The sequence below is a fragment of the Balaenoptera borealis genome (assembly GCF_965194805.1).
Source record: "Balaenoptera borealis genome assembly, chromosome: 17".
Lineage (NCBI taxonomy): Eukaryota > Metazoa > Chordata > Mammalia > Artiodactyla > Balaenopteridae > Balaenoptera > Balaenoptera borealis.
The window spans coordinates 73,063,156-73,075,350 of NC_138876.1; the positions used below are offsets into that span (position 1 = coordinate 73,063,156).

Consider the following 12,195-nt stretch of genomic DNA (forward strand, 5'->3'; position numbering starts at 1 on the left):
TTTCTATGTGTTTACTTATATGTCAGATATTTTCTTGTGTCAGTTGAGTGTTCTTAGCCTTTGTCTGTTTATATATTAGGATCTTTAAACAGTTACTTTCTTAGAAATGTTTCCTGCAATGGTTTAAATGATTTTTAAATTTCTATTTTAAAAGGAAATTCACATTTCTAATAAGTCATTTACTAAGTTCTAAGACTATCATAATCATCTATCAGTGCTGTCAAATCAACTTACATTAAAAAAAGATGCTAGGAAATCCCTTTATATGTCAAAAATGTACGTATGAACTGTATTTATTTAAGGTCCTAAGTATGTGATATACCAAGAGTCAAGTGAGCTAAAAGTACTTTAGTTTGAATTGCAGTCCTAAGCACTCTGTTTTCATGTTATGAAAAATAATGATATAATAGAAGAAAGAAACTTTCACAGATTTTTTTTTGATTTGAATTTTATTTTATTTTTTTATACAGCAGGTTCTTATTAGTTATCTATTTTATACATATTACTGTATATATGTCAATCCCAATCTCCCAATTCATCCCACCACCTTTGGTGTCCATACGTTTGTTCTCTACAGCTGTGAGAACAAGATCCCCCTTGGTGTCTATACGTTTGTTCTCTACATCTGTGTCTCTATTTCTGCCTTGCAAACCAGTTCATCTGTACCATTTTTTAGATTCCACATATATGCGTTAATATATGATATTTGTTTTTCTCTTTCTGACTTAGTTCACTCTGTATGAAACTTTCACAGATTTGATAAAGCATTTAAAAAGTGATTTTTGAAATGGATATTCATGGAATGTGCTATTATCTATATATTTATATAATTTATATTTAAGGGATAGATTATTATTTATATAATAGAGGATTTCAATTTAAAAAATTAAGATACATCTCTATCCTCTTGGTTCACTCCCAACTTTATATGTTTGTTTTCTGGGTGAATTCTTTTTATTCTCATGTTGGGGAGTTGAGAGGTAGTGGATTTAAAACAAAAAAACGGGCTTTATTTTCTTGGCAGATTCAAATTACCGATATATGACAAATTATATTTAAGTTGGGTTTCTAAAGTGACTTTAGAAACATAAATTTAAAAAAAATCACAGGCTTGTAAGGTACTATTATTGACCATCTGGTCCAATTCATCTATCTTTTCTACCACATTTTCTAAGAGTCTTTTCCGAATCTATGCTTGACATAACAATGACAGGGCATGTACTATCTTCCGAGGCAGCCCAATATTAGGACAACTCTGAATGTCTGAAAATTCTTTTCAGAGCTAAAAGCTGTCTTTTATATCTTTCAGTCATTAGGCTTGGTTCTACTCTGGAGATCTGTAGAACAAGTTTAATCTCTCTTCCTCATGGCAAGCTTTCAAATATTTGAAGCCAGCTCGTGAACAAAAACTATAATGCAAAGTACAAAAGAGACGCCATAACTGTGGTATAGAGATAGATCTTCTTGAGGGGCTTCAAAGTGGGTAGAGATCACATCAGTTTAGGGAATCAAGAGTTTGTGACAAGATGGACTGAGGTGAGTCGATAAAATCTTAACAGGGACGTCAAGGGAGGTGACTTTTCCAAGTGGAGTGGACTGCAGAAGCAAAGACACAAAGGAAAACACAGAGTATGTCTTGGAAACAGTTCAGTTTAATGCATAGGAGAAATGTGAACGCTTAGGAAGATGGGGAAGTTATGAAAAGTCTCATATGCAAGCTTTTTTTAAAAAAAATAATTAATTAATTTATTTTTAACATCTTTATTGGAGTGTAATTGCTTTACAATGGTGTGTTAGTTTCTGCTTTATAACAAAGTGAACTAGCTATACATATACATATATCCCCATATCTCTTCCCTCTTGCATCTCCCTCCCTGCCACTCTCCCTATCCCACCCCTCTAGGTGGTCACAAAGCACCGAGCTGATCTCCCTGTGCTATGCAGCTGCTTCCCACTAGCTATCTGTTTTACATTTGGTAGTGCATATATGTCCATGCCACTCTCTCACTTTGTCCCAGTTTACCCTTCCCCCTCCCCGTGTCGTCAAGTCCATTCTCTAGTAGGTCTGCATCTTTATTCCTGTCCTGCCCCTAGGTTCTTCATGACTATTTTTTTTTTTTAGATTCCATACATATGTGTTAGCATACAGTATTTGTTTTTCTCTTTCTGACTTACTTCACTCCGTATGACAGAGTCTAGGTCCATCCACCTCACTACAAATAACTCAATTTCATTTCTTTTTATGGCTGAGTAATATTCCATTGTATATATGTGCCACATCTTCTTTATCCATTCATCTGTTGATGGACACTTAGCTTGCTTCCATGTCCTGGCTATTGTAAATAGAGATTCAGTGAACATGGTGGCACATGACTCTTTTTGAATTATGGTTTTCTCAGGGTATATGCCCAGTAGTGGGATTGCTGGGTCGTATGGTAGTTCTATTTTTAGTTTTTTAAGGAACCTCCATACTGTTCTCCATAGTGGCTGTATCAATTTACATTCCCACCAACAGTGCAAGAGTGTTCCCTTTTCTCCACACCCTCTCCAGCATTTGTTGTTTATAGATTTTTTGATGATGGCCATTCTGACTGGTGTGAGGTGATACCTCATTATAGTTTTGATTTGCATTTCTCTAATGATTAATGATGTTGAGCATTCTTTCATGTGTTTGTTGGCAATCTGTATATCTTCTTTGGAGAAATGTCTATTTAGGTCTTCTGCCAATTTTTGGAATGGGTTTTTTGTTTTTTTGATATTGAGCTGCATGAGCTGCTTATAAATTTTGGAGATTAATCCTTTGTTCGTTGCTTCATTTGCAAATATTTTCTCCCATTCTGCGGGTTGTCTTTTCATCTTGTTTATGGTTTCCTTTGCTGTGCAAAAGCTTTTGAGTTTCATTAGGTCCCATTTGTTTGTTTTTATTTCCATTTCTCTAGGAGGTGGGTCACAAAGGATCTTGCTGTGATTTATGTCATAGAGTGTTCTGTCTATGTTTTCCTCTAAGAGTTTTATAGTGTCTGGCCTTACATTTAGGTCTTTAATCCATTTTGAGTTTATTTTTGTGTATGGTGTTAGGGAGTGTTCTAATTTCATTCTTTTACATGTAGCTGTCCAGTTTTCCCAGCACCACTTATTGAAGAGGCTGTCTTTCCTCCATTGTATATTCTTGCCTCCTTTATCAAAAATAAGGTGACCACATGTGCGTGGGTTTATCTCTGGGCTTTCTATCCTGTTCCATTTATCCACATTTCTGTTTTTGTGCCAGTACCATACTGTCTTGATTACTGTAGCTTTGTAGTATAGTCTGAAGTCAGGGAGCCTGATTCCTCCAGCTTCATTCATATGCAAGCTTTCACTGAAAGTTTTAGAAATAGAAGGAGTCATGTTTGGATCAGAGCTTTGGGAGAGTTAATTGACCACAGAACTAATAGGAATGATGGAAGTGTGGAAAAATAGGAGGCAAGGAGATCAGTTAGTATTCTCTTATAAAAGTGTAGTGGGAGCAATGGGGGTCTGAATGTGTGACAGAGTTTGGAATGGAAAGGAGGAGATGGATGTGGAGTAGAATGTATATAACTTTGAAACCAATTTAATGGAGTGGGAGGAAGAGGAAAGAAAACAATGGAAAGGAAGAAACAAGAGGTGACTCCAAGATTTCACTTTATAGCCCTGGGAGAGTGATGGTGCCAGAAACAGAAGCAGCAAAATGAGTAGTTCATTATAGGAGAAAGACAGTGAGTCGCTTTTGAACAAGTAACAAGGAGTTTGTATGGGCTGTGACCAGTAGTCATCTGGAAATGCAACTTTAGAGTTCTATCTGGCTCTCCAAAAGGGCCGGAATCAGATCTCTGGATAGCCAGGAGTCCAGCAGACAAGGCCAGTCAAGCAGGGAAGAGTGGGAGTGGAGAAGAGACCAAGTGAGATGGAAGTTGGGAAAAGGCACCGTAAGTGTTGTGCAGAGTCAGCTAGTGCAGGAAAGGGCTGAGAGGTGAAAAACAAACAAAAGGACAAGTAAACAAAAAAATCCATGTTGGTTGAGGATTTAAGTCCAGGCAGGTCTACAAAGCCACGGGAAACTGATTGGGTTAGGCAGGCTAGAATAGAGTCTGGGTTGTGACTCAGTTTCCTTATCTGTGAGAGAAGGTTAACTAACAATGTGCCTGTCTGAATGGATTGTTGTGACAATAAGAAAAAATATATATATGTAGAAATTTATCACAGTACCTGGAATAGACAAGCATTTCATAAATAACTATTGATGTTAATACTATATATTTGTACATAATAAATTGTCATTCAGCTTTTTATAAGTACTTATTAATGTTATAAGATAGCATCAGCTGAGAGATAAACTCATAATTCTTCATACTACATAAACATTTTAAAATGTTATTCAAAATATCTCATCACTTGCATTGTTAAAATTATAACCTTCCCCAAACCACAGTATTGTGTAAGACAAAGAACATTTGACCAGGGATAAGGCCATCAGATTCCTAGTGTCAGCTGCCTGTAACCAGCTTTGTGACCTTAGTAAAGTTCCTAATCTCCTCTTGGCATCTTCATCTTTCTATGAAGGGAGTAGGGCCTTAAGATCTCTAGAATATCTTTTATCTGTAAATGCAGATTCTATGAGATACGGGGTTGGAAGACTGAAATTTCTCAAGGCACTACTTATCTTTGTGCTCTGAAAGCAAGAAGAAGCTGGATCTTGGCTTCTCTGTGTAAGACAGCTCCTGCCCTGAAGGGGTTGGATATATGTTTGGTCCTATCAAGAATCTTCCTCTCTTGTTCACCTCCCCCCTGCCCTATTCTGTCACATCACCGCCCACCACCTTGAGAGGATCAGAACCAGTTTCATTATGGACTTCAATTCTGTTTAAGTCAGTCACTCCAAGAAAATCCAGACTCTGAGGTCATCTCTCATCCCACAGACTTCCCTATATTTCTGTACGTTCCCTTTTCTGACCACATCTGGCACCCACCCCCAATTCCTGAAACCCTTCCACTGAAACTCACAGTCAGTTATTAACAAACTCTTTCCTTTATATTCTTTCTTTGATTGAACCTGGCTTTTTCTGAGGACACTGCTTCTTTATAAGCCCTCTCAAGTTTTGGTTATTTTTCTTGCATAACCTTTCACCACCAGGCATGGAGGTAAGGAGAGCATTCTTCTTGCTCTTCAATGTCACTTCCAGTCCGTTCTGTCTCCCTCCTTCTCAAACTTCTGCAGCTTTAAATCCCATGTTATCAAATTACCCACCACTCCTTGCCACTGTCATCTGCAAACCCTCAAGTCACTTCTCATTCATGGAAGTGTTTAAATCCAGGCTTATTGTTGCTATTTCCAGTGCTATGTCTGTCATAATTCTTGGTGATTGCAATATCCCTGTAATGATCCTCCTGGTGGCCTGGTTTTTCAAGCTTCTTCTCTCCAATGATTTTGTCCTGCACCCCATCTCAGTCACTTGCTCACATGATTTTGCCCTATATCTTGTAACTGCCAACATCTAACACCTCTCCATAATCACAACTTCAGGAATTCTACTCTTCAGGTCTCAGCTCTTATTCTTCTAGCTTTCTCCCTCTCATACCCAACTCTAACATTTATCAATTCAATAGGGATCTATATCCATGGATCCTTCTACCCTTTTTTCACAACTTCTCGCCCCCACTCAGTCCCTCACTTTCTTTCTTACCCATAGTAGTTTCCCCTAGTAATCGTTATAATCACTCCCTTGCATATTCCCTAAATTCCCTTGCTACTCTCTCACTTCGCCAGGCAAAACCTCAACTCGTTATATCCAAATATCTCCCTACCCTATGCTTGTATCTGCAAAATTGAATGGGCCAAAGAGAAATGCACAGCTAGTGACCACTAACATCAAATGTGATCCTGCTCTTAATTTTGTCTTTTCCCTTTATCCTCAGACCACCAAGATATCCTTCTATATGCTCACTCTTAGCAGTGACTTCTCTAACACGCTGAGAAAATAGCAGCGAACAAAGCTTCTACCACCCATCTATCTTCCCACCTGCCCACTTGCTCAATATACTCAGCCTTCTTAGCTTATTATTGAAAATCAGCTGTGTGCTCCGATCTAAAGCCAATCCCCCTTCCTGTGTACTAGATTCCATCCCCTCTTTCTGACTCAGGTCTTTGCTCAAATATTATTATCAGTGAGTCCTTCATTGACAACCCTCTTTAAAATTTCACTCCCTTTGGTATTCTTTATTTCCCTCCCATGACATTTATTTTTCTCCATATCATTTGCCAGCATCTCACATAGTCTATATTGTGATTATTTACTATATGTATCACCTTACCTCCCCTCTGTAATGGAGGCTTCATGGGCTCAGGGGATCTTGCCTGTTTATTGACTAATATATCCCTAGTGCCTAAAAGAGCTCTTAGAACATAGTATCTGCTCAATAAATATTGTTGCATGGAAGAATAAATGAATAAGTTCAGTTTTGGGCAATGAGTTCGGTGTAGCCATGGGCTACACATATGGGAATTTCCAACAGGAAATTAGAAGGAGATTTTAGGGTAACTGTGTAGATTTGGGATTTATTTTACACAAAGTTGAAGTAGCACTAATGAATAAGAATGCAAAGAAAACAGATTAGAGAGAGTAGATACATTTGGTGGGATGCTTACATGGAGTTATGGAAACTTCTGAGTCTATAATAATAGCTCTGTTCCCATAATGGTCCTGTATTTGACAAGTTGTGGATATTTTTATTAAATCCTATTAGCATATAATTTTCCAAGCCCAGAAGCACGCTTATTACCTTTGGACATTGAAAAACAGAAGTTAAAATACAATTATAAAACAGAAAGATACAGCCACTAGAGGTAGCAAAGGTAAGAAAAAGTTCATAACAAGCTCCACAGATCCAGTCAGCCTCACATTCTGCAAGGTCATTTATGGTGATGCTCTTTACACTGAAATGGTCATTTGAATCTTGACCCCCTAAGGTTAGAATGTTATTACATTAAATTCTATAAAATAAAGCAGATATTTAATTACTGAAGTATTTTAATGTGTATATATTGTATTGTAATGCAAGTGTGTGTGTATTTCATACATTTTAAATAACATTCTATTAGATTTTATCTCAAAGCCACTGAACTTACGTATTTGAGCTCAGTGCACGATAGATTCTACTAGTGCTTTTTATTTCAGATCAGTTGATAGTACTGATCTGATCTTTTTAGCGACATTTTGGTGAAAGGTTTCCACCACATAAGTGTATTTTGTTCTTTAATATATTGCTCATCTAAAAATGCCACTTAAAAATATTTTTACAGGTAGCATGATTCTGACTTGACCCTCTTGCATACTGTCTAGGGATTTATGTAGTGATGGTAACATCATACATCGATGTAAGGTATTCCATAATCACCAGCTAATGACAGGCCTGAGTGAACCTGCCATGATTGGCCTTAAATCAACCAGTCTTTGCTTGTCTACCTCCACAGTCTCAACAAAGGCAAAGATTTTGGGTGAAAAACATCATTTTCTAGTTTCTTGGTTCTATTCATCCTCAAAAAAACTTATTTGGGGAAGTTTCATGACAGAGCAAGTTCTGGCTAACTGCTCTTGCCCTCTTTCATTGTCTTGATTTAATTTAAGCCATCAGCTCATTTTAGGATGAGGGAGAAAATCCGCAGGGTTCTTGAATTACTGTGCTGGCTCCCATGAATATTCCAGGACACAACCATGTTTTATGGTTTTAAACATGTATATCTCATGTTATAAGCAATAAAGCAAAACAATATTTTGATTTTCTAAAATCCAACATAAATGGTTGCTTGTATTATGAAGATAAATATCAATTTTAGATTTTAAGTAGAAGAATTACTAATGATATATGATAAACCTTCCAATCTAGTTTATTTTTTTTTCCCCTTAACAAAACAGAGAGCAGAAATTCACAATGTAAAACAGAATAGATTGGCGTCTGAAGAGATGAAAAATTTTATAACCTATAGAATCCATGGATTCTTAGTGACTTAGCCCAATAAATAAAGAAGAACTTTATTCAGTATTAATCAAAACTTGTTTGCTTATTGATATTGGGAAATTAAAATATTAGTTAGCTTATGTCTTTGAATACTTTGTGAAACATGGTGGTGTTTGTATTCTGACATTTTGAGTTGGTACCACAAGTTCAACTAAATTAGATGAATTTTCAAACTTTAATATACATAACTTGGGAGTCTTGTTCAATCGAAGATTCTGATTCTGTAGATCTGTAGTGGGGCCTGAGATTCTAATAAACTCCCTGGTGAGGCAGATGCATGGATCATGCTTTGAGTAATAAGGATTTAGGGGACAATTAGGGTAATCTTATTTAGGTTATTCATTTTTACTATCATTTTATTAAATTAAGATGTTTCATTATTTAACAGCTAATGCTAAATTTCTTTGTAAAAATAATTTAAATAGTTTGTTGCAACAAAATTATTGTCATCTACAATGCCTCATTATTAAGTATAATTTTCCAGTTATATAACTTGATTCATCCTTTTTACACGAGTCATAACATAAGGTAATAAGAAATCTAAAGTAAGATTGTCATCTTTACGAGTTGATGTTGTCAATGTTTCAGAGAAAAACAAGTTTAATTTCTTCATTTAAAAACAAAATTGGCATTTTTATTCTGGCTGAGACTGTCAAAAGCTGGTATACCACTTGAGTGGGTAGCTCTATTAAGTTTTTACATGTTCAGTCTCTTTGATGGGCTATCAGTGGGAAATGATTAATTAAGAAAAAATTAAAAGGAATCAAAATTGAAGATAGAGATATGCAGAGTTATATTTGGAAGTGCTGCAGTTGAGCAGAAATATTGCTTGATTTTGTTCAAAAATAAAAAAGTTAAAGACTGTTTTTAGTTAGGGAAATGTCACAGTATTGTTTGTGTCTTGCTTAAGAGCGGTGTCTCATCCTGGTGACATACTTAATTAGATTTTGTTTTCCTATCCAAAATGCACTAAAGACCCAAATTAGAGATCTCTTAGGGAATTTACTCATCCACAGTAAATTGCAAACCAGTGATACAAGTTGACTTGAAGAAAAACCCAATGCTATAAATGCTTGTTATGAGAAGGGAAAATTTGAGCTTATTTTATTGAAGGGCATATCCTATGGATGTACAGCAAAGCACTGTAGATCTGCAAATTTATCAAATCCACATAACTTTTATCTTCTCTTGGGGTTGATTTTGGCCTGATGTATTGTACTACAGGACACTGGTGATTAGAGCAAGAAGGCAGAAAATGTTACTGAAGCAGAGAATATGTGCTGGGATAAGGAATGGAAAGCACTGAATGGAATAAGTATATACGTGGTCAGCACGGAAAGAGATGTGGACAACGTCAGGGTCAAAAGGATAAACACAAACAAATAAGCTGTTTTGCAAACACTGGGGAGGAGGGTTTAGGATAAACATTAATGGATGAAGTATATTTATTTAGACTTATAATGCATTTAAACTCTAAATGCATACATTCTCCAACTCAGTCATTCTGAGATCTCACAGTAACTTCTCAGAGTTATCCCAGATGAAAAGAACATGGGTAGTTAGTCTTCCAAGGCTGATACAAAGTAAAAGAAACATGGGTGGTGTGTGGCTTCATTTTAATGTAAAATCTTCCTTACAATTTTCTCTTGCAGAGTTCTTTAAATTAGCTATTCTAGCATTTTTTCCCTTCATTTTGCTGCTATGTTCTATTCTCTTGTTTTCCTGATTTTTACTGCATCTTGAACATTGGCATTTGCTTTGATTGATATTCTGTCCTACAAACAGGTTATCTTTTGAACGTGATTTATGTTGATGCAAGCTCAGGCCACCTAGCATGCAGAAATTGTTTGGTTTCAGAGAATATGTTCTATAGATTTCTTCAGCACTTTGTCATCTCTTCCCATTCTCATGGTTAACTTCAGCCCTTCACACTAACATTTATACTACTATTTCTCAGGCATCTTTGTGCCGGACTGGATTTACTGGGTTTGAGCTTAGGGAAAAAAAATCTTTTTATGTGTCTATATCATGACTATTCCATTATATTGGAGGAAGGAAAAACAGTAATGTGGAAAAGGTTACTAACACCCATTGACCATCCACTTTATTTTAGAAATTCTAAAAACACTGTACTATTTTTTTTCTACATAAAAACTCTTTAGAGTGAAAAAAAATCAGAAATTTAAAAACTTTCTCCAAATTGTCCAGCAAGTAAGAAGCTAACAAAGATGAGTGCAGGTCTGCCTGACTCCCAGAGTCACAGAATTTTAAATTAATCCAGTGTGTAACATCATACCACAATTTAGTTAATCTTAATGGCATAATAGCTTTACAATGCAACCACTCAGTCACAGTATCTTACAAGATATCAGGGGGAAAAGCATGATGGTTATGGTGGGAACAGTCAATCCAAAAACCAATGTATGGCTTATTATATTTATAAACTCAGGTATACCATCTGTATCAATCTAAAGTGTGTATATTTTTATTTTCAAAAGATTATGTGTTTTTGATTTTTGGCTAAACAAATACACAAGCATCTATCTATATCTCTTAGGATGGTTGTGAGCAATAAAAATAGTAAATGAATTTTGTGTCATGTATGGTGCTGATCCTGACAACAAATGTGTTCGTAAGGGTTATTACAACTCGGTTAAGATCATACAGTTTAAAAGTAAGTGGTAGGGCTTCCCTGGTGGCGCAGTGGTTGAGAATCTGCCTGCCAATGCAGGGGACACGGGTTCGAGCCCTGGTCTGGGAAGATCCCACATGCCGCGGAGCAACTGGGCCCGTGAGCCACAACTGCTGAGCCTGCGCGTCTGGAGCTTGTGCTCCGCAACGAGAGGCCGCGACACTGAGAGGCCCACGCACCGCGATGAAGAGTGGCCCCCGCACGCCGCAAGTAGAAAAATCCCTTGCACAGAAACGAAGACCCAATGCAGCCAAAAATAAGATAATTAATTAATTAAAAGAAAAAAAATTAAAAAAAAAAAGTAAGTGGTAGATCCAAAATGGAAAATTCAGTCTCCCTTACTCCAAAATTCATTTTTAACCATAGATTTTAAAAAAATTATATATTTTTTACCATGCACAAAATAAAGGTAAAGGATTTTATTAACTCCATTTTGTTCATATCCATAGGAATTTAAGTTGAAATGGAACTTATTCCTAATGGCTGGTTCAATTGCAGGTTGATTTTAGGTTCTAAGTCTGAGCTGAAGGAAAAGGAGAAAGAACATTGGGTTAAAATGAACTGAGATGTCAGCTCTTCTTTAATCCCCAGGCTGCAAAGATTTTCTAGAAGGCCACTTTTGCTCCTGGGGCCATTATGGAAGTTGAAGTTCATGGCTAGTAGCCTGACTTCAGATACACTTTTAATAAATTTATTTATTTATTTATTTATTTTTGGCTGTGTTGGGTCTTCGTTTCTGTGCGATGGCTTTCTCCAGTTGCGGCGAGCGGGGGCCACTCTTCATCGCGGTGCGCGGGCCTCTCACTGTCGCGGCCTCTCCGGTTGCGGAGCACAGGCTCCAGACGTGAAGGCTCAGTAGTTGTGGCTCACGGGCCCAGTTGCCCCGCGGCATGTGGGATCTTCCCGGAGCGGGGCACGAACCCGTGTCCCCTGCATTGGCAGGCGGATTCCTAACCACTGCGCCACCAGGGAAGCCCCCAGATACACTTTTAAAGTGAATTTCATGTTTGTCTTGGGAGAGGGGCAGACTTTCCTTGGCTATTTAGTGTTACAGAATTGGGAAGGCTGGCTATCTTAGTCCTTACCTCTAGCTATCTCTTAACTCATCCAAAAATTCTAAGATAAATAACATAGATATTTCTTTGGTAAATTGTCTTATTGGACAGAAGCCAAGAAGTTCAAGTGATGGTAAAATTATGAAAATGTACACAATTTATGATAACTTAATGCTGATTTAAAAATGGTCAAACGCTAAAGCGTTAAGATTAATCATATCTTCAGTGGGAACCATATCCAAGGCAGAGCAAATCAAGTGATAATCACCCTAGGACTATCGTAGTATGATTTTGTAACTGATTTTAAATGCAACAAAGCACTTTTGTTAATGTTTTAGTAGTTTACTATTGTATTTTAGGAATTATTAACTCCCATATTTAAAAATATATGACCCATCTGTTGTTCCAGTCTTT

General features: G+C 36.8%; 1 long non-coding RNA gene across 1 annotated transcript in view; it reads left to right on the forward strand.

Annotated features, from left to right (window-relative positions):
* LOC309615374 overlaps window positions 1-12,195 on the forward strand; it is a 169,563-nt gene that overhangs the window by 26,781 nt on the left and 130,587 nt on the right. The window lies entirely within an intron of this gene.